The sequence below is a fragment of the Arvicanthis niloticus genome, chromosome 12 (assembly GCF_011762505.2).
Source record: "Arvicanthis niloticus isolate mArvNil1 chromosome 12, mArvNil1.pat.X, whole genome shotgun sequence".
In the NCBI taxonomy this organism is placed as follows: domain Eukaryota; kingdom Metazoa; phylum Chordata; class Mammalia; order Rodentia; family Muridae; genus Arvicanthis; species Arvicanthis niloticus.
The window spans coordinates 57,478,215-57,502,413 of NC_047669.1; the positions used below are offsets into that span (position 1 = coordinate 57,478,215).

At 36.0% G+C, this 24,199-nt stretch overlaps 1 protein-coding gene and 1 non-coding gene across 17 annotated transcripts in view; both read right to left on the minus strand.

The window, feature by feature from the left end:
• The window catches only part of Robo2 (roundabout guidance receptor 2), a 1,463,572-nt gene that overhangs the window by 760,237 nt on the left and 679,136 nt on the right, over positions 1 to 24,199 (minus strand). The gene's annotated exons all lie outside the window — the stretch shown is intronic.
• Positions 1,215 to 1,357, minus strand: LOC117718320 (small nucleolar RNA SNORA48). The gene has a single exon (XR_004608018.1). It is a non-coding gene; the product is annotated as a small nucleolar RNA SNORA48 (small nucleolar RNA).

The window sequence follows — 24,199 nt, forward strand, 5'->3', positions numbered from 1 at the left end:
CCGCCCTCCCAAGTTCTATAACCTGTCTGGGGCTGGGACAGGTCTCCCATGCTCATATTCTTGGGCTGGCTCACCCCTGTTTTTACAACCAAGGTCAACTCCAGTGTATTGCCCACAAGTTCAGAGCACACTTTCCATAGAGCTACAGCCAGTGATAGGCCAGGACAAGGGCTTCCATTCTCATGACCCCAGGTCTACTCTCCTGATTACTGCAGGTGGCAAGGAGGGGAGGAAGAGGAAGCATCACCACCCTACCCATTCGGTCTCAAACCAGACAAATGCAGGGCCAGCACTGCTGCTTTCTTGTTCTTAGGGACACCTCAACTAAAATGTGGAGATGAGGCACAGGGCCCATCCTGCACCTCACCTGGTGATGCAGACGGTAAGGGGCAATCATAGCTCTCCCAAGCGTATGGCCCTGTGGCAGCTTCTCTGATTGTCAGAGGTGAAACGATGAGCGTGTGGAGGTATCACCTCTGTGCCCATGCCACCCCACTGCAGACAAGTGACAAAGTCAGCTCTCCCACACTCACGCCTTAGGGGCTGGCTCACCTGCACACCTGCCACCAGGACAAACTTGACTGTACCGTCTTGGAAAGGCTCAGGGCCTGATCTCTCACCAGGTAGAAGAAGCTGGTGAGAGATCAGGCCAGCTCTCCAGAGCTCTGCATCCAGTAAGGGGCAGGGCCAGTTATGCACAGCCTCTGGAAATCCATGCCTTCTCATGTGGCTATCTCCACCAAAGACATTCCCAAGTTTTCTCATGGTAATATGAGCCAGGGACAGTAACACCAATCCATGCCAATACATAGCCAGGGACTTAAACATAACCCTCAGTGGCAGACTTACACTGGGACCCCACCATGTCCCCAGGTCATGGGCTGGCCACTCACAACAGGCTACTCCTCTCCACCCTCAAGTCTCCAATTCCATCTTTCTCCACAATGCTCAAGCTGTTCCAGTTCTTTTTCTCTCCCATCCCACAACCACATTTTCAGACACTATGGTGGCTCCTGCTGCATGCTGGCCAAATGGCTGGCAAGGCCCTGAGCAGTATCCTCTGACTCCTATGTGATGTGGTGACAAGCAGGTATCTATGGCCCACTAGTGCCATATGATGAAAAGCAGGTCACTGGGTGGCACGGCAGTTCAAAGGTCTCTATCTGTCTTCCTCCTTTTGCACTCTACTGCCTGGATTTGATTAGATTTGACATTTATGAGCCTTAGGCGTAAGACAGCTTTGGCCGCCAAACCAGGCATCAAGCTAGGATGAACAAAGGACTGCCATCTGCTCTGATCCTGACTGATATAGGATCAATTCCATCAACAAGGTGTCTCTTTGCCCATTGCTGTGGCAGGGAGATGGGTATTGGATTTCTAATGGTGATCCATATTCAATACTCAAATAACCAAACCTTTTGTAACAAACAAAAATCAATGATACAATGGTAACATGAGTGTGAACTAATAACAGTCATACGAAGAAGATTTTTCATTAACTAATATTGGCAATTATCAAGCAGTATCACACACCTATCAGGTAAGCACTATTCGCAGAATATACTTTTCCCTTCAGATGAAAGATATCTATTTCTATATGACTTCCAAACCAGCAAACATCTCTCTTCTCTTTACAAGATGATTTTTAGACACATTTTTATAAACCTCAGTTCTTAATATTGTTGTCTTTCTTTTTTCCTGCTTTGTTAAATATCTTGAGAAAATCAATTTAGAGATCAAAGAGTTAATTTAGAGTTTAATAGACTACCCACTTCACGTCCCTTGCCTTCTTGACTTTCCCACACAGATTGAATAAAACTTATATCTATGACTGATCGAAACCACCTCCTATTAGAGAGAAAAACAAAATGCAGGGAATTGTTAAATTATGATTACTTTTTTCTAGAAAAATTATCTCTTCAATTAATTGCAGTGCATCTGGATCTAAGCAATTCGGGATCATCTGGTGGAACATACATCGACTATTATGATCTTCTGCGAAAAATCCACTGATCATCTGATAAACCTACACTTGCCTATCAAAGAAGAAAAAAAAAAGGGAAAATATATTCATTGGCCATATGTACCGAAATAAAATTATTGACTAAATTATATTGTCGGTCCATTACCATGCTCTATTCGCCAGGCATCCAATAAATGGATCTATGGCACTGCATCATTACCATATAGATACTTCATCATTCAACAATAACTCTCTTTCTTTTGTCTTCACTTCCTTCTTTGCATTATCAACTGTCTAATAGAAGTGCTTTGGTATAGCAGAGAACATTATGATCCACTCATTAAAATCAATAATATGAGTTGATACCCTAATAAATATTAAACATTGGAGGTCAGTGAAGAGTTGAGACATTTGTCAGTTAATTGGCCAGCTCTCATTCCCATCAGTGCGTTCTGCATGACATTCATCAGCAGCCATTATTTCTAAAAGACCTGTCTTCTGCTCTTGGTTTAAACCAGCAGTAATTCTCCTATAGGCTTCAGGATAGAGTCCACCAACCTTATCACAGTATATGATGACTTCAAAACCTACTTCCAGTTTCACTTTTGCAGATACTACTGGCCACAAATTGTGTGAGAATAGTAAACATAAAAAAAAAAAATAGAGAAATATATGTACCTTGAAAGCCATTGAATTGTTGTAAAGTGTTAATAAATATAATTTAATGAAATAATTTGCATCACCTTTGCCATTTTCATGGCATTAAGGCAGCTGTGATAGATAAAATGTACACACACACACACACACACACACGCACACATGCCATTTAAAATGTTCAACTATACATATTATCAATGAAAAGAAAACTTAAACTAGACCAAAAATTTTAATTTCTATATTCTTTCACTGTTTTTTTGACTTACAGGTATGACAGTTAGAAAATTTGGATATTTTAAAGCTCAGAAATCAGGCTGATATATACACTTATAGGATATTATTAATAAAATACAGTGATGAGAGTGGTAAATGCTCTGAACAGAGAAGAGTATTCCCACAGTATTTTCAGAGTAAATACCTAGGATGTGTTTCAGTAGTACATCTTAGAATTCATCTCCATTTTAAACAATTAGGAACAATGTTAACATATAATACATATTATATTTAATATATTGAAAGATATAGTTCTTAGAATATTTTAACCGAGATCTAATGATAGAACTCATTCTGCTAGATTAGAATTGAAATGCACTGAAGGTTGGCTGCCCCAGTGTTGGGGAATGCCAAGGTGGGGAGGAGGAAGTAAGTGGGTGGGGGGGGGTGGGGGAACACTCTCATGGAAGCAAGGGGAGGGGGTATGGGATAGGGGTTTCCCGGGGGAAACTGGGAAAGGGAATAACATTTAAAATGTAAATAAAAAATGTCCAGTAAAAAATTAGTAAATAAAATAAATCTCTGTAACGGGATGTTACAACTGCAGAAACACATGGCTGAGAAGAGGAATCTTAAGACAACCAGTGTATCACTAACGGGATCAACATCAAACAAAAGTGATTAGGGCATAAATCCACAAGGAAATAAAAGAAGGAAGGAGATGAAGGGGAGAAGAAGGGACTAAAATAAAGAAAAAAGAAATGTTTTTCAAACATTTAAAATGATGTAAAAATGAAATAAAGAAAATTTTTAACAAAATACCTTCTGTCACACTCATACAAGCTAATAAGGCGATCTCAAACATAGTTCCCACAGAATTGCTGCTACAATTTTATATTCGCCATGTGTCCTGTAATCCAAGGCGATTAGACTGCTGGTTTCAGGGACAAACTTTCAGATAAAGGTTGACTATAAAACCAGTTAACTGCTTTTCCAATAATTACTGGCCTCTGGGGGAACATAATTGAAATATATGTATTTCTAGCATCTTGGTTCACAGTGAAAACTGTTTTGTAGAATTGATAATGTGAATAAAATCTCATACTTAAGACCCAGACAATCCTAAACTCAAAGGTTTTAAAACAAATAAATCAACACATATTCACAAATAAGACTGGCAAACATATCCAAGGTTACAGTAATTTAGTAAAAAAAAAATATTTTGAAATGCAATAGGGTAATACACTGAAAATTAAACATAACAATTCCATATATTCCAATGTTCTCATAAACCAAAAACTTGCTTATTTTTCAAAGCACGAAGTGACTTTATTCTTGCGAACAACAACTTCAGTGCTGTGCAAAAATGAAACATTTACTTTACTAGTATAGGATCAAATGTGGTCTAAATACATGCCCAGCATAAATATGATTCTTGAAATTCTTTCTGTCTTTCCTTCCTTCTTCCCTTCTTCTTTCTTTCTAACAAAATCCTGTATATTGATATTTTATAATTTGGGGAGGTACAAACTAGGCCTGTATCTAGCCATTAAAAAGAAATTGTCTCCTGCAATGGGTTGTGTGTCCTTCAGTTTTCATTGTCAGCAAGATGTTGTCTAAGGCATAAATGAATATGATTGAGTGACTGAAAAATGAACAGACACACATTGACATAATGAGATCAGCTAAATAATAAGTTGACAGAACCAATCTTCTCAGGTAGAGCCACCATCATAAACCAGCACTGCCCAAATCTTTACCATCTAATGCTTCTCTTTGCTTTTCCTCAGTTGTAGCAGGCATGTGGTTTCAGAATAAAAATCGCTGTAGAGCTAAGTGGTACTTGGCAGTTGTTCTTTGAGCTTAGCAAATAAAATGCCACAAATGCAGAAATTGTCGTCATCATCTTTTTCCTACTTAACAAAAAACCTGGCATTTTTACATTATTTGAAACAAAAGATTACAAATGTAATAATCAAGAAACTAACATTGGGTTTTACTATTCTTTCCATTTGAAATTTGGCATAAATTTGCATTCAAATAGTAACTGCATCATTGACAGTAATTTTTCTAGTCTTAAACATTGCATTGTAAATGTTTATTACAAAATATGAATAACTTTTTTTTTACCTTCCAAAACCAAGTACATAAAATGTGAATAATGCTTTACAGGTTTTTGTTTGTTTGTTTGTTTAAAATAGCTGTTAGAGACATTTCTTTTCTGCCTGTGAAGTAACAAACATTGTCCTTTAGCTTTGGTGGTCTTTGCATTTAATCAGACTTTCATTTCCTTGTCCGTTTCTAAAGAACTCTTAGCTTACTGTTGTAAGACTGAGGCTTCTGGGTTTGGAAATATATAGATATAATATTTGGAACCTTTTACAAGTTGTTGCTTAAAGAGATGTGTATAAGCTATTGAAATTTTCTTACAGTATCAGAAAAAGTATTCAAAACACATAACGTAAAACAGTAAAAAAGGCACATCTAAAGCTGGGGAGAAGTATGGAATCTCTATCGAAAATCTTCATTTGCAGACAAAATTATGACTGAAAATATAGGGGTGTGTGTGTGTGTGTGTGTGTGTGTGTGTGTGTGTGTGTTAAGCTGGAGAGATAAAAAGCCAATAAAGATGTCTACCTAATATTTTTCTGGATGTGTTTTATTGATAGTAAATATTTCTTAAAATGAGGGGTTATCATAATCAAAATGGAAAAGTACAGGTTGATAGAGGAAAGACATACATAATAGAAGACATGAGTGTCAGCTACTAACGAGTGACAAGCACACAGTTAGACTGACACTCTGAAAACATAGCAGGAAGTGTACAAAGGGAGAGAAGCAAAGCAAGGGCACTGACTGTGTTTAAACATCCTGTGAGGTAATTTACATTAATTAATTCAGGAAGAACAAATTGACACATTTTTTTTCTAGGATGTTCAGTTTCTTGACCGTTTATGGACAATTTGCTCATATTTAGAGAAACCAACTCAAGAAAAATATTCCAGAATTATTCTTACACATAATTTATATTTCCCTTAATCAATACCAATTTTCAGTAATTAGCATTAGTTGTGGAATTTTAGACATTATCATTCATCTGACAAATGAAGCATATTTAATACATGCAGTTAGCTAGGAAGATTCCACAAGGCTCATTTATTTTATATGAAAACTGTCTAGGAAACTGACAAGCCCAAGAACTCTGTTTTCAGACATCAGCCGGGTGTTCAGGTGAATGAAATTGTGCAGAGGCTTATATTGCCCCGCTTCGCTAGAATAAAATATTTCAATCCAACAAAAACTTTAGCCTCTTATGAAACAAAAATATCATGAAATTGCCTTCGGGTTGGTCTTCTTATAAGTGCCCAAAGAGTGAAACTCTCCTGCACCCAAGTCTGAGGAAAAACTGTCTCAGAGAATGCACAATCTTACAATCTTAAAAAGCGTAAGAGCCAGAGAATCAGGGAGTTTGGTATAAAATTATATCACCTCATAATATTAGAAGCCACACCTATAAAGTTTCACCAACATAACTGCCCAAGCATGAGTTGAACATGACCACCAATAGACTTGCTAAAGTATATTTAGGAAAGACCACAAGACCTCAGGACCATGAAAAAGAACTACACACATCTAGGGAATGCTAACATGGGAGAAATAGTCTTTCTCAGAGAAGAGCAGAACATTTGATGATCCAATTCCAAAAGATCAGCCTCCAAAACATACACACATGTAACATTATACAGACTAATCAGGTTGTATTTGGGATTATATATGTATGTACATGTATGCATATAATAAGATTTATGACGAAGAGAATATGGATTTGAAGTGGGAGTATTTGATAGGGTTTGGAGGGAAGTGAGAAATGTTGAAATGTATCATAATTTCAAAAATGTTTCTCAAAACAGAAAGTGGAAAAGTTTTCAGAATGTGCAAGAAATGCAACAGGGTCCTTCCTAAAGAGGAGCCCTATCTATGACTGATTCTAACATTATGCCTACTATAGTTTCAGAAGTGAGGCTTAAAGCCAGTGTCTAGCCATCATCACAAAGTCCTCACTATTTACTAAAAGAAACAGAAATCTTATAAGACATCACAAGAGTTTAGGCATGTATGGAATAGGGGTTCTCACAGAACATATTCAACATCATTTATGCCTCTGAAAGAAAAATGTTAGTGAGTATTGATTTCACATTGAATTTTAGGGATCAGAACAAAGTAAAGCCAATAAAACCTTCTGTCAGTCAATTCAACATGGGTTGAAATCTATAAAAGAGTGTTTGTTCGTGGGCACTGCATGACTTCTTTGTGGCTGTTGTAATAAATTATTACAAGCCTGGTGGTTTAACATGGTATAAGTTATTCTCTCACAGATCAGTCAGTGGGAAGTCTATGCAGAGGATCAATGGCTGAAGTTGACTGTGGTATCACCAGGCTCCCTCCAGACACTCCAAAGAAACCCATTCTTATTTCTTTCCAATTCTAGCTGCTTTGACGATTCTTTATTTACCATCAAGTGACTATAGCCTCTGCCTTTAAGATCAGGTTAACTTGTCCGTGTCTATACCATGTTCCCTACCTCTCCCTGATAAGAACCCTTATCAGGAAATCTTGTACATGGTGGTTTGAGTAAGAATGGCTCATATTGGCTCAAAGATTTGAATGCTTAATCATCAGGGAATGGCCATACTTGTGAAGAATTAAGAGGTGTGGCCCTGTTGGAGTAGGCGTGGCCTTGTTGGAGGAAGTGTATCATGAGGGATGTGCTTTGAGGTTTCAAAAGCATAAACAAGGCCCAGTGGCTTTCTCTTTTCCTTCTGCCTACGAATCCAGAAGTAGAAATCTCAGTTACTTCTCCAAAATCATGCCTGCCTACTTGCTACTCAGCTTCCCTCCATGGTGATAATGGACTAAACCTCTAAAACTGTAAGCAAGACACAACAAAATGCTTTCTTTTGTAAGAGTTGCTATGGTCATGGTGTCTCTTCACAGCAGTAGAACAGGAACTAAGACATCAAAGTAGCTATTTATCTAAAGCTCTTCCAACATATATGTAACAACCATTTCTCTATACTAAAAAGGTAGGTTATTGGGAGAGCAGGTGCCTTGTATCTGTGAGAGAAGAGAAATTACAAACAGTAGTAATAAAATAATAATGATGATAACCACCTAATTAAAGTTGACAGGTTCCAGGCTTTAAGACAAGATATCCTGGAGGTTAGTATTAGGTCCAGTATCGACGTTTAATTGTAAATCACCATAATTTTTTTCTAGAGGATATTCCTAGAAAGTAAATAGATACTGAGTCTGATGGATGAAAAAGGAAGAAGACTTATCTTCTGGGAGAACAGAGTCTTGAGTTAGCGAGATTTGGGATTGTGAGTGTCAGAATTGTCTTTAAAAGACAACTGAAAAGACTGAAGACAGAATTGATTCGATTCTCAACATTTTGTGGATGAGTGTAAAGAGCACAAATATAGTAGAACAAACAGAGTAGAGTAGAAATGCCTTCTAAACTGTCTTTGAATGGCTGCACAGATGAATCAAACAAGGTAGCTGAAAGCACCGGGAATCTGGAGCTGAAGTTTATATGGTGGAAAGGTGCATGTACTCAAAATGGTATCAAGTGCTAGACAGGGAGACTGAAGCTGGAGGAAGTTGTGAAAGAAGACCTGAAGATGTGTTACCACTGAGGGCAAAGGTCAAAATAAGATAAACTTTTAAAAAAATAAAATTTATGTTCAGTGAATGGCCTTTACTGTTTCTGAGGTAGAGTATATCACAGTAGCACATGTTGGACCATTGGTTTGCCACTTTAAGACCTTAGTCATTTCAGAGATCAGCTCCAATCTGGAGAAACTAAGCCACATACCTTAAAGTTTGTACCCTAAAATGAAGGACAATAAGCTTTGTTATGAAGGAACAGATCTGGGGGAGTTATGATGGAGTCTAAGCAAACTCAAAACTAATAAGACATTGAAAGTTAGAACACCTCCTGGTTTAGGGAAGTCTTTGAAAGTCTGGTACTTTTGCCATGCTGCCTACAATGGCTTCCCTTCCGATTCTCTTTCTATGCTATCTCCTCTCATGTTTTCCTAATGGGACTAAAGCTCCATGCTTTCCCATATTATAGCCCTCATCATGATTTTTATGACATATTTATTGTCTCTTCTAATGCTTTACTACACCAAAGCTCAATCATGGTCCTGTAGTTGCAAGGCTCACTCTCCTAATCAAGTCCATTATTAAGGTAATTTCACAACTATTCTCTTAAACCTGCCACTACTTAACAGTATCTACAAAGATGATGCTGACTATTCACTTATAGAAGTTCATGCTATTGTCAAATAAAGTTAATGAGGAGTTATTACATTTGAATGTCTAATCAGAAGCTTGAGAGGCAATAAACTGAAGAGTGTTTGTTTGTTTGTTTTTTTTCTGATTTCCATGGTTGGTGATTCTGATTCTGTATGTCTGAGATGGGAAAAATGAATTTCTCTCTTTAGCCCAGATGATTTGGATCAGGTAATTTGAAAAGTCACAATTGAAAAGTTGCTATTAGAGAGATGTTTGAATAATATGTTTATTTTAAAAGATTCTAATTAGTATTATGGCTAACAGAGGAAGTCTGCAACCAACAGCACTGAGTAGCATGTTCAAACATTTGAAAAGTATTTGCTAGAAATTACTGATCCATTCCTGAATGTGACGAAAGAAAGTATGATTGCCTTTATAGGAGGTCCTTCCAAAGGAACTGCTGTCCAAATACAGTGAAGAAATAACCATACTACTTATCAAAATGATTTCTTAATCAAAAACAAATTTTATCTTCAATTCATTGTATATCTATATAAATTGTGGATATAAAATGAATCTAATATATTTAAAATTAACATTTATTTCTTCTAAAAGCTGCCATTTTATCAATTTTCAGAAATAAATATTAACAGGATGGTTTATTAAAATAATAAACTAAATCAATTAGCATCAGAATTATACAAAATTTTAAGGAGATAATTCTGATAACTAAAGATTATGTTCACCTTTTATAAGGCAAATATTTGTAATACAAGAAAAATACATTGAAATATATGCAACTAGTTTTGCCTTTAAGAGTAAAATTTTAATTTTTTGTGTATAAAATTCAAATAACTTTTTTCTTAAAACATATGGAATATTTTTAAGTAATAAAAGGAGTATATGTAAATGCTGGAATATGTATGAGACTCAGTAAATAATATTATTCTATGTAAAATATACATTTATGGCAGATCACATATGAAGTGCTTTCATTTGAACAAGTGCTTTGAGTAGATAGATCTGAAAACAGAATGCAGACAATGGTTGTTGCCAGGCATGAGGCAGAAGTTCAGTGTGATGAAATGGGCAAGCAACTCATAAGTGTCCCTTCATAATTTCATGGTGGTAGTGGTAGAATCCCTTAAATGTGCTAAGAACTATTAAATTACACAGTCTAAATTAATAGATTTGATGATACACTGACTATCTCAATAAAGGTGAATTTTGTTTGTTTCTTATGATAATAATAATAATAGCAATGATAATAACAATAATAATAATATTAAAGTCTATGTCTGAAGAGATGGTGCAGTTGATAAAATTTAAGTATGAGGATGAGAGTTCAGATCTCCAGAACCTACATAAAAGCATGAACAAGTACAGCTGATCTTAGAAACCTCAGGATTGTGGGGCAGAGCTAGCGGATTCTTAGAGATAGATAGATAGATAGTTAGTTAGATAGATAGGTAATAGATAGATAGGTGATAGATAGATAGATAGATAGATAGATAGCAGGCAGGTAGACAGGGAGATAAGTAGATACATAGAATATCCCATCAGAGGGCTCTGGATCAAATGAGATACTGATTCAATAGTAAACTGTAGTACTATTGAGCAAGATACCCAACATTAAAACCTCAGCTTCAGGCTTCCACAGACACCAGTGTGTGTGTGTGTGTGTGTGTGTGTGTGTGTGTATCTCCACCCACAAATGTGTCAACCCACCTACATACATATGTACCCACTCACATGACAGCTTTCTAGCTGATAACCACTTAGACTGGTTTACTCTTTCCTGCCTCCAGATTTCGATGGAACAATTCCAGAAATATTGATTACTCAGAAATATTTCATACAGAATCAAGAACTCCCTCCCATGGATTTACTCCTCAACCACATTTAACTTAATTCCCTTAAGCTCGACATCTAAGTGATTCTGGACACATTCCCTGCTCCTTGGTGATGAATAGAAACCTCATTCTGGGCACCATTGAAATTGTCTTGTAACATAAATCTAAAAAGATGTTTTATCACACAGTGTGTCCCAAATCCTCCCAAAGATCAAAGCCTGGCTTCCCTAGATTGTTCACATGGTTGAAATGAAAACAGCCTGTTTCCAGCATCCAGCCCTGTGATCCCGACCGGAAGAGGAAGCGGTGTGGAAGAAACAGCTGTGCATTCCTAGCAAGCATAGACTTCGCCTGTGAGTTTTTAAGTGACGTTTTGCATTTGAAGTTTATATTAGCGAATAACTTGAGATAGTCACATCTAATGGAGAAGTACAGCTTTGAAGATGAAAAGCCAACAGACTCGGTCCGTCCAAATCAAAGAACGAAAGTGAGTGTAGAGTGTGGGGAGGGACCAGATGAAGAGGACCATACTGTGCATAAATGAGTAAAATAAAAACCAGTTCTGACTGGAAGTCCAGCAGAGCATCAGTTCCTTGGGTTGTTGGATAAAGTTAATTATACTGAAGAAGGAAATAAGACTCATCAGGAATATTAAAGTTTATGATTAATGAAAAATGTCAGGTGAAAGGCATGCTAAAATGTAATTATTTTTGTAGATACTCAGGTGATGTGTCAAATTAGTTTGTTTTCTATAGATAAGAGAAGAAAAGCATGGAGGTAGGTGGGTAGGGAGGCAGGGGTCTGGGAGGACTTGGGGGAGTGGAAACTGTTACCAGGATATACTGTATGAGAGCAGATTATTTTCAATAAAAATGGAAAAAATACGTTGAGACATATTTATGTTGAAGTGAAAAGAATTTTAAAATGCATTTTTAAAAATTAAAATTAATTAACTAATTTTAATTAATTAATTAAGATTAATTAATTAAAATTAATTAATTAATTAAGATTAAAATGGGCCTTTTATTTTTGACAAATAGTGCTAAATTGCCATATATTTTATTTGTAATTTTGAACATTAAGTAAATTTGAGAAATCACATTGATTACAGCTTGTATTGAGCTGTACACACCAGAGGCAGCCATTTTCCAGGTTAATTGTTAAAACATTTCTTGATTCACCTTGATTGACTTGAAATTTTCTGAGACTTATATAAACTTTAAAATTCTGAGTTCGTCGCATGTGCATATAAAAATATTTACATGTGTTTGATCACCTTCTGTTTTGCTGACACTATCTGAAATGTTTTTATGGCATAGTAGACCAAATAGAATTAGTAAGGATCAAACATAGCAACATAATTTGATCACTGAAGTAAAAAAATATGGTCAATCAACTAACTAACACTTCATTGATGTCAAATGTAAACTCTACTGAGTGATAGCTACATGAATTAAGATGACAGCCTGCAAGAGACATCTGAATCCCACTAGACTTAAAATGCAGATTTGTATTCCATAAAAAAGTTATTATTAAGCATATTATTTTGCCAATATAACTAATTTTCATGTAAATATAAATTTTCTTTTATGATACTCGTCTATAGCCTTTTCTAATATATATTATAATATGTAACATATTATGTTACATGTTTAACATACTATAATATATACATATGTAATGCATAAATATAGATAGTATACATATATTTTGTTTACTTTTTAGAGGATTACAAATCTAAAGTTAAGCTTTATCCCCATGTCTTCTGCTTTTTGTTTTGTTTCTTTGATTGTTTTATTATGTGTCACCTTTAGGTTGACAGGTCCATCTGAAATACGGGCTTCTCATGTTCTTGAGATAAATGACTTTCTGCTATTTCTTCTATGAATATTCAATGAATGGCAGGATCATTTCTCTATATTGAAAAACCCTCACCAAATATTGAACCGTCTAGCAGGTCTGATATCTGAAAGAAATATCTGAAAGAAATTTCAAGTCAGTTACTCCTGGCCCTGTTAATATTTTCTCTCTCCTTCTCTTCCTCTTCCTCTTCCTCTTCCTCCTCCTCCTCCTCTTTCCTCTCCCCTTCCCCTCCCCATCTCCCTCCTCCTTCTTCTTCCCCCATTTTTTGCTCCCCCTACATTTCAAAACATATATTATATATGTTTACATATCTATACATATATATGTATAGATATATACATATATATATATTAAACTGTACAATGACCAGGAATATATAATAACCTAGATAAGGAAGAATTCATATGGATTTCCTTTTCTCAGTCATCAACTGGTATCAAGAATTAGAAATTTTTCTATATTCATTTTTTTCTACTATGTATACATGGAAAACTGAAACAAAAGCCAAGGAAGCTATGTAAAAATACACATACCTCATTGTTCTATTTCTAAGATTACCAAATTGGACTTCAGTAAAGTTTCTGGTGTGCATAAGAGATGGAGCATGAATACTGAGTTAGTTAATGAAATGATGGGTAACATAACAAAGCAAAGGAAACATGCCTGGCAAATGTATTCACACTCTGTTGAGCTTGTCTGCACTTCCCAGTGTACTGTATTTTGTGGCATTTACTAGGACACTTGCCAATGGAAATAGCCAGTATTTTTTTTTTAATAAAAGTGATTAAAATGTTGTCGGCAATGGTTTTCAATTCTCAAACAAATAAAATCCACATTTGGTCTTTGAAAAACAAGGGAATTCATCTGAAGGGCATCTCTTCTTCCCTCAGTAAATGTAAATAAAACCTTATCACCACTGTCTCTGAGACAATGTCATTCACAAATCAAAAATTCAAAGGCACATTCATCTACTCCATCTGGAATGCTAAGCTCTCCTCAGACATGTGTTTCTAACGTGCTGCGACTATTCATAGTCAGAGAAACATTCTATATTTATGACATTCAATATGGAGCTGCTGTGATACTTGTGAGCCTTTTTCTTGTCAATTTCTCCTTAGTAAATTATTCAAAGATAATAAACTTAGGAAACCACTGTTTATCTTTCAAGCCAAGAAAGGCAATTCTTAGCATTTTGGAGCTCAGTTAAAGTAACAAGGGCAAAATAAACCAATGACAAGGCCAAGATTATCATAACCACCAGCATTTATTTAAGGTTAAATCAATGGAATTATAAAATTTACTAGGGAGAATGATTACAACCTGAGTATATTAATTTATCTGTATGTCATCTGTTCTATAGTTTATAAGCCTATTTTGTATTGTATGAGCCACTGGTGTGACTCAAGTTTGGACGTGTTCATTGAGGCAGTTAGATGTCTTAAACGCTTTTAATATAGAGCCACTATAACTGCATTTACAATTTAAAGTTAAACACGTAATACTATTTGCTATGGAAATTTATAAATATCATTCATTCACTCAGTTCTTTAGGTATGGTCAACCACTATCCAATTTGGGCATTTTATAAACTACAGTTAATAGGAAAGATCAGATGTCCTATCTGATTAATCTTATGCTTTCATGAGTTGAAATGTAAGTCTGAGAAGTCAGAAAAGAAGGTGCATATGAGCTCTGAGTCCTCTTTAAACAATAGTTTAGTGTCTAGGAAGATTCAACTTCAAAATCATTTAGAAAAAAATAATCTTATTATCCTCCATGTTACCTTCAAAGTCACAAACCAGTCATGTTCCTTATTTCAGAAAGTTGGATTTCTGTTTCTCTAATTCCAATAGCAGTTCTTTTTAAAAATCTTGGTCTGGAGATATAGTTCAGTTTGTAGAGGAGTTTGCCTAGCATAGTGCAAAGCCCAGAGTACAATTCCCCATGTCACCAAGCAGAGAGTGTATGTCCATATTTCCAGCACTTGAGAGTTGAAGGCAAAAGAACCAGGAATGTAAGCTATACTGGGCTGTCGAAAACATTGACTCAAAAAAAAAAAAAAAAAAAAAAAAAAGACAAAGAACAGAAAAATCATCTTAAAAATCTACTCTATAGTGGGATGGGTTCATGGGTTTCCGAAAAACAACAGCTCTTATCTTTGGTAATATTTCATTAAACCAGATTCGAGTATTTGGTTTAATCAGCTAACTACACCATAAAACTTAACTGATATCCCAAAAGGCAAGTACATAATATACACATACCACCCACAACTACTGTTTGGTCCACTGTCAAAATTTACTAAAACTAGTATTCACGCATGCATACACAGACACACAGACACACAGACACACACACACACACACACACAGGGAGAGAGAGAGAGAGAGAGAGAGAGAGAGAGAGAGAGAGAGAGAGAGAGAGAGAGACATTCTTGTGAAAGATTTATAGAGAATCAAAACCAAACAACAAAATAATAACAACATTTCTGCTGACTAGCCTTGACTTCAGCTGAAACACTTCTCTCACAGGTCATTCTCATATCAAGACATGCAAAAAAATCATGGGGGTGAAAATGGGGATGTATATCTAAATTTGGAAGCAATGTCAATGTGCAACACTCTTTCAAACAACTACACTGTGGTCCTGGTACATTCTCAGAGCAGTAGATGTGCTTTAGCACTGGGGGATGCTAGTTTCTCCAAAGGATTTGCTATGGTTGGCTAGAACTTAGCACTGGCTAAGCCAGTAAGCAATTTACACATTTCCCATGGGGAGATTTAAGCACCATCCACATGTAAGCTCAGTCATGGAAGACAAAAGAGAAAATAGATTCCACTCCGCATTCAGCTGCTTTATCTTTCATGGTTTTTACTGGTCTCTAGAAAAGATTTGAGCTTTTAGGTAAACAACTAATTTGCTAGTTACCTGTAAGGCATAGGCAGATAATTTATTCACTAATTAATGTTCTTTATGTTCTCACAAAAAAATAGAAAAGGACATAATTCAACTATCACAGGTTCTAGCATTAAGTTACACATAAGTTTGCTGTATGAACACAACTGTGATAAATTGAAATTTCCAACACATAACGTACACTAATTTCTCAGTCAAAGGCAGTCAGTCTCAAAACTCTCTATATTAAAGACGAAACTGAGGAAAAAATTACTCTGAACATCCCACTTTTCTCTGCTGTATAGAATCTATCTTTGAAAGGAACGCTAGATTATTTCCTACACTTTTTTAACAGTAAGTAAAATGACATGTGGGCTGAGGGTTTCATTTCTGATAAGGGTCATAACGAGAGAGAACAATCAGATTAATATGCCACAAAAGCCAATAATTACAGGGTTTGGTTTCTTTGGTGCTCATGACTTTTCCTAGCAATTTATTACCATATACAATGCAGCATCAGATACTTTTCAGATAATAAGCATCTAATATCTGCATAGTACACACCTTAAGATGAGAATTAGGTCAAAGACAGGATTAGGTGAGGAATGGGAAGAAAAGGAGGCATGTCAATAGATCTGTGCTACTGAGCTAGACATAGCAAGGATATGACAATGGTAGTTACATTTTCCATCGCCACAACGTTGAAATCGATTGGCGTGTCTATTTGAGTGCCATGCGTGGAAAGGCTTCTTGTTCTATTTTATTTTTGCTGGTGGTGATTCTTGAACAAAAACCTAATGTGAAGTCCCTGGTAGATTAGTAACTTTGTAAATAGACTATCAGCAAGGCATTTGGAAAAGGTATAAATAAGATGATGTGGACAGGCCGCTTACAATGAGGTAGTCTCTAATCATTTACTAGGTAGGAGAGGGAAAGGTCATGGTCTTTCTCTGATTAATTATGGATTGTAAAAGTTATTTCATCTCTGATCATACATGATAAAGTGTCACTGAATCTCATAAATAAAAACATATAAATGCAATGCTTTACATGCTTTGGAATTGGCTGGTGTGAAAACATAGGAAATAATGTGTGCATTCCCGAAGGCACCTGTTGCACATTAATACTTATGAAATGAGAGATTCCTACTGTCATTAATTTGTCTACCATACACTTGCTAGACACTAAAAAGGGCAGGACTTGTTAGTCAGTAGTTAATAGTTACTAAGTGGCATCATAAATCTCTTTCTTTCTTTCTTATCTGTTCCTGATTTCTCACATTTAAAACATTTACTTACAAGTTTTCAAGGTCAGCTCAGGAGGTAAAGTCACTCAGCTGAGTTGGATGATGCAAGTCTGTCACCAGAAGCCACATAGTAGAAACAGAGAACACACTCTTGTACGGTTCCCTTTGACCTACATGTACCTGCTGTAGTACTTTCATGTGCACAGCATACGTATATGTGAGCCCACATACATATGCATATATATATATATATATATATACACTAAATAGATAAATTTTAAACAAAATATAAATACAAAAGGTTTCCAGAGTTTGTTTAATAAGCAACAGAACTTTATAGTATTTTGTGACAATTACATTCTACATAAATTTAGTACAGTTTTTGTAAATCAGCAATTGGCTGATTATCCAGTGGAACTACTCTCAAAGACCTGAGAGTGGTTTCCCTGAGCCACTGTTCATCACTGTGTATTCTTTAAAGATCTCATCCTTCTGAAGGGAACCCTTCCTGAATGTATAATATTTAGTATAACAAACAAATAAAAATGCATGTTCTTGACTTTGAATACAAACGTTATAGTAAAACATAATCTCTATTTTTTTATACTCCCTAAAGCATCCCAAGGAGAGAGAAAAAAAAACCAAATGACTAATTAAAGCCTATCCAAAAATCAAAACAAAGCAAAACAAACAAACAAAACCAAGAGAATAAACAAAAAGAGAAAAAATGAGGTGATTATGTCATTCCAATAGGTTGATATAAAGAAAGCTGCTGACTTTTCTTTGAGATACTGAAATTGCATAGTCTTTGTATCTATTGTCTGCAATTATTTGGACAAAGGCAAGTTTTTGGTTTGTTTTGTGAATGAATTATTCATTTCTGACCAAAACACATGTGGTATTCATTTAGACTTTAAACCACATCCAAACAAGTTCCCTGAAATTACATTATTAATGTTGACAGAGAACGTTCATCAGTGGGAGAAGACAGAGTCAAGCAACACAGATAATATCTAAAAACAGCTCCAGAAACCTTTGAGAATATGCAGAGAGTAAGGAATGCATGAACAGCATTGATTAAAAGTAGACTGAAATTATTTTATTCAATTAAAAAGTTCATAATTAGATCGCTTATCAGAATATCAAAGTGATATTAAACTAAACTAACTTAAAATAGGATAAAGATTTTGAAGGATTTAATTCAAAAGGTTTTCTTTTAATTCAAAAGGTTTTTTTTTTAATTCAAAAGTTAAACCTTCTAAATAGTTTCTTCTTGTAACAGAATGCTCTTTCCAAAATTTATTAAATGAGAAAATCATGCTGTGCAAAAAATAAATAAAAAAACAAAATAAAATGCAGCTCTGAATCCACTGATTATAGTGTCACTTTTCAAAAGACTGCTTAGCAATTCCATTGTTAAACTGTTTTTTTTTGAAGACTTTAAAGAAAAATGTTTGATTTTAGAAATATATTGTAGTTAGAATACAACATTTTTCAAAGGCTCGTAGATGTTTAATTTAGAAAAGTTATTTTAAGAGCTGGGAGACAGATTTATTCTAAACTAATAGTTGAAATAAGAGAAATTTTAGTAAAGGTTAGAAAGGAGTAATAAAGGAGGGGAGGGAAGAGAGAAAAGAAAAGAGAAAGGAAGAACAGAAGAACAAAGAGAGGAAGGAGTGAGGGAAGGAGGAAGAAGACAGAAAAGGAGGGTGAAATGAAAGAACATGGAACAGTGGGAAGGAGAGAAAGAAAAGAGGAGGAAGGAAAGAGGAAAGCATGGGAGGAAATAAAGAGGAATGCAGGGAAGAAAAGTTCAGAGAAAGAATTAGAGGGAAAGAAGAGGAGAGAAGGAAGGCAGAGAGGAGAGTGTTAGGTACTAATAATGTTACAGGTCCTCCTTTAACTGCAAACTCTCATTTGAAAAGAGAACCGATTCCACTGTTTAAATGTTACCCTGGATTATAAAACTGCAGGAGATAATAGTCGACATAAATGTACTTTGAGGGCTGAGCCTATTAAGAAGACACTTAAAACTCACAGGTCCTTGATAGGCATCTCCTGTCCATCGTTTTCCTTTTTGACAGAATACAGATAGTGTTGTTTAGGTCTTACGTTGGCTCACAAAGTGGAGTCAGCATCACCCAGTGAAGCCCCACCCCACTGCCCAGTGTTCTCAGTGTATCTTATTTTTGTGGATTATTTCCCCCACAATTATATCCCCTCCCTTTTCTTTTCCAACTCGTTTTTTGCATCCATAGTACAGTCTACTTCTTCCTAGCGGTCACTGCATACTTGAAAATGTCAGCTCAATGTCTCATCTAAATTTTACTTTAATACTTGTGTGATTTTTCTGAACAAAATGTATACAACAGATGGTATATATTACATTGGCTACATGACTAATATTATTAGTGTTGAAAACCCTGGAGTAATATCTAGTATTTTCTAGTTCTATATAGTATCACATACCAGAAAATAACCCATTCTATTGGCCTGAATACTGCAATACATAAACAAAAATTAGCTTTATTGTTTTTTTTTCATTTAATTTGTTATCTTTATACTAGTATATCTTTATGCCTATTTATCTACATTATACAAAAAAAATGTGTAGTGAGTCCTGGAAGTTTCAAAAAAAATTTTTGAGCGAAGTGCCTATTCTTCAGAATTCTCCAGGAGGTGAAAGCAACATGAGTAAGGACTAAAACTCAGGACAACACAGCGCTGAAGACTGTTAAGAAGGCCCTATGCAGAAGAAAGAGGAAACTTCCAGAACTGTTTCATGATGTAAAATATGCTTCATTTAAATAAATGACCTATAAGTTGAGTCTGATAATGACAGCAGGACTTTATTAGGTGTCAAAAGAGTGAATCAGAAAAATATTCCATACAGAGAAGTCTAAAGGTACGCCCTGAGACAGAGCCAGATGCTAATTAGAAGTGAGCCCTGGCCCTCTCACTGTGGTTCCCTGCAGTTGCTTTGTTTGAGAAGGTTATTCACCAGGTCCCACAGCCCTTGTCTGTTGGGATTCTTTGTCTTGGAGCTGAACTGTTTGAGGAGATCCATAGCTATGGGTGTAAAGTGACCCCTCAGTGTTCTTAACTTCTAAATTCAAGTCATGGGGCTAAAAAGCAATTTCTATTAGTGTGCCTATAAGATAATTGTGAAGTTAGAGTTCATTCCAAAATAAAGGAGAAGTAGCTATGATGGCCAGTCCTGGTTGTTAACTTGACTACATCTGGAATGAACTACTATCCAGAAATGGAGGGCACGTCTGTGATCTAGATCATAAAGCTGGAAGACACAGGTTTCTGACCCGGATCTTGACCTGAAGATCTTGAGGCATAGTGGCCATGAAAAACCTAGGCTCAGGCAAGGGTTACACAACTTTAATCCCAAAACTAAGGCAAGCAGATCTGTGAGTTCAAGACCAGTTTGGGACAAAGAAAATTCCAGATCCAGGTGTGGTGGTACACACCTTTATTCTGGGCCACACCTTGCACTGGAGGCCTACATAAGAATATTGGAAGAAAGAAGAGGTACTATTCCCACTTACTTGCCAGCATTATGTGTTGGAATCTACTTCTTCAGGATTACGGTTTATACAGAAGAGAAGCAGAAACAAGTAGCCTTGTGGACAGAGCAACTACTAGATTCTTGGACTTCCCATTCACAGCTGTCCATTGTTGAGTTAGTCGTCACACTACACACTGTAAACCTTTACATAAATTTCCATTATATCGAGAGACATTTCATAAGTTCTGTGACTCTACAGAACCCCAGCTAATACAGTAGTCAAATTTGGAGACAACAATGGCATAAATCTAAGGTTTCCCATGTACCAGCCTTTGATTTTAGAACTTAGACTTCCTGCAATTCATTTGAAGAGTCTATAATTTTGGAAGACTACTATCACAAATCAAAGATAGGTTCACTGATGGATAGCAGGTACTAGTATCTGAGGAACTGTTTTCACTGGTCCCATTTGCTTACTTTTTAAACCATCAACTTGCCCGCATATGGTCTTATCACCTCTTTTGTCTTTACTATGTCTTCTGTAGTTCATCTTCAGTCTGCTTCTCAAAACTCTTGTGTGCCAGTGAATATTGTCAAGTTTCTCCGTATTTGTAGAAGACTCATTCCTGATCCATGTCCAGCCAATCTTCTTTTTCTCACTTTTTCATAATTTTTGTTTATGTATTGCATATCAACTGATATGGTGAGCATGATCTCAACTCCCTACTTACTAGGAAACCCACTGTGATCTGACATCTGTCTCTATAAATTGGGTTTATCGTCACATTATTGCCACACTGGATGCCAATTACTGAATCTGAAAGCTAGTATCCAGTAGACTCAAGAGTTTATTCCTTGTAAATTGATCAAAACCAAATTTCTACTGGTTTAAATCATCTCTTTTTTTTTCTCAGCTGACTACATCTTTTGCCTGCACTTGTCAACAAGATATGAGTTGAAAAGAAAGTCAAGTGTTAGTTATTTGTTAGTTATTTTCTGTAAATATTCTCTCTCTCTGTCTGTCTGTCTCTCTCTCTCCTATTTTCTTTGCTTATTTTGTTGCCTTCAAATACTTGACAACAGAATGATGTCATGGCCTGTAGACAAATCTCTATCTGCTTTGTCCCCAGAAGAGTTGCTAAAAGAAGTGACCATTTCTAATCTGGTTAAACTTACTGACCAACCTTATGGAATTCCCTTTCATATCAAATTCCTGTGGCAGACATGAAAATTTATACTAAGCATTGATTCCTCCCTGTTTGTTCAGCTATGATTCTCACATTAGAGCAATAATCCATGTGGGGGTGGATGTCTGCTTTTCTAGGGACCTCACTGGTATGTGTTGGTTTAAGAAATATCCTGAGCCAATTATATAAAAGTAGAAAACTTCTAGGAATTCAGAGAAAAGTAGTAACTAGTTACCACGTGTTACGCTGGAATCTAGTATGTTGTTTCTTTATCTTCCTCTCTGTTGTATGTTTGCTTCCTCTCTGAGAAGTTCTTTTCTCTTTTGTAGGACAAATTATAAGCATCTAGTAGAATGGGCTTGAAATTTATCAACATTAAAAAGAAAAAACTACTTTGGCCATACATAGAGGTAGAAAGAAAATGTTTTCATGGACTAAGAAAGGTGGACATTGAGGTAAAAGAATATGCTTGAAACCTACAAGATAGTTCACTAGATGACAGTCTTCAGACATAAAACAAAGATTTATTTTCTCAGTGTATTGCTTACTTCAAAGAGGGCTTGGTACCCTGGTACTTTCATTCTCAATGTTCTATAACACAGTCTCACGGTAAAGCATATGGCAATCCCTGCCCACTCCAAGAAAGGTCAAAGACAGCATGTAGCAGATGTCTGTGAATATTAAGAATCACCATTTAGGGATAATTTTTTTATATGATAAATTCCTTTGTGAACACTAAAAACAACTGATTTTTAGGACGTTTGTGATAAAAAAAAAAAAAAGTCTGTGTTCTGGTTTGAATGGGAATGCCCCCTAGCACATATATTTAAATAATGAGTCACCTGCAAGTGGAACTGTTGGGAAGGATTAGTAGGTGTGGCCTTGTTGCTAATACACATGGCCTTGTTGGAGGATATGTGTCACTGGGGGTGGGCTTTTACTTTTCAAAAGCCCATGGTGGGCTAGTCTTTAGTGTCTCTCTCTCTCTCTCTCTCTCTCTCTCTCTCTCTCTCTCTCGTTCTCTCCATATATATATATGAGAATATATATATATGAGAATACAAAGCTCTCATCTACTGCTCCAGTACTAGTTCATTTTGCTTCCCATAGTGATGATGATGGACTAACCCCCTAAAACTATAAGCAAACTACTAATTAAAGGCTTTCTTTTGTAAGAGTCATCTGTTTTTTTTTTTGTAAGAGTACCTTTTCACAGCAGTAGAATAATAACTAAAACAATTTGAAAAAAAACTATCTATATTTATCTTAACTCAGAAACCTCAAATTTTTCTTTCAGACAATATAAACAAATATCTATTTTAAATATTACATAGTCTGCACAAATTATTTTGACCCCTGTCAGTCTAGAGTTACCTACTGTGCTGTTATAAATAAGTCACTGTAACAAAGTAATTAAAAATGACAAAAGTAACACTACTGTTATAATGTTTCTGTTTTCATATTGTTGCCATTTGTATTTTCAGGTTAAAAAAAGACAAGTTTGCTTTGAGAAATCTAGAATTTTGTTTGCAACAAATTTTCCACTTGCAAAGATGATTACGATAAAATTTCTTTTTGAATATTCATTGTAGTGACAGATCATGAGTTTTGAATAGTATTGTTAAATTTATGGATTATCCCTTGGAATTCCTTATGGAAACAGTTGCATGGACCATCAGCCAAACATTAGGGGGACTCCTATGAATGGGGGTGGGGGAGTGGGGAAGGAAGGATTTTCTGAACCATGGGAGTCAAGGACACTACAAGAAAATCCACTAAATCAATTAACCTGAGTTTATAGGGGCTCAGCAGACTGAATAGCCAATGAGGGATCCTGCTTGGAACTGACCTAGACCTTATGCATGTATGTTTCAGTTGTGTAGATTGATCCTCTTGTGGGACACCTAACAGTGGGAGCAGGGACTGTGTCTTATTCTATTGCCTACCTTTGGGACCCATTTCTCCTACTGGGTTGCCATGTCTAAAATTAATAGGAGAGAAGGTGCCTAGTCTTACTGAAACTTGATATGCCATGCCTGGTTGGGATCCTAGGAGGTTTGCTCTTTTCTGAAGAGAAACAGAAGAGGTGTAGATGGGGGGATGGAAGTCAGAGGGGAAGTTCAGGAGCGGAACTGGGAGGAGAGGAAGAATAAAATACTGCAGTCCAGGCTATAAAATAGATAGATAAATAAGATATAATTTTTTTTTTGGTGGGGGGAGAGGTTACACTGGTGCAGCTATGTATTCAAATGCTAAATTCTGTACCTTAGATCTGGTTGCCCCAAGAGGAGTGAATTCTCACTAGCTTTCAGTTGTATAAAACTTGTTCCCTAAGTTAATTGGTCAATAAAAGGCTAAAGCCTGTGTTTGGGCAATACAGAGAGAGATAAGAGGGACTTTCTGAGAAGAAAAAAGAAGAAAGAGGAAGGTCCTTTTGTCAGGAACCCGGCTTCAGGCCAATAGGGTATAGCTAGCCATATGGCTGGATGGGCCTAGGTCCCCAGG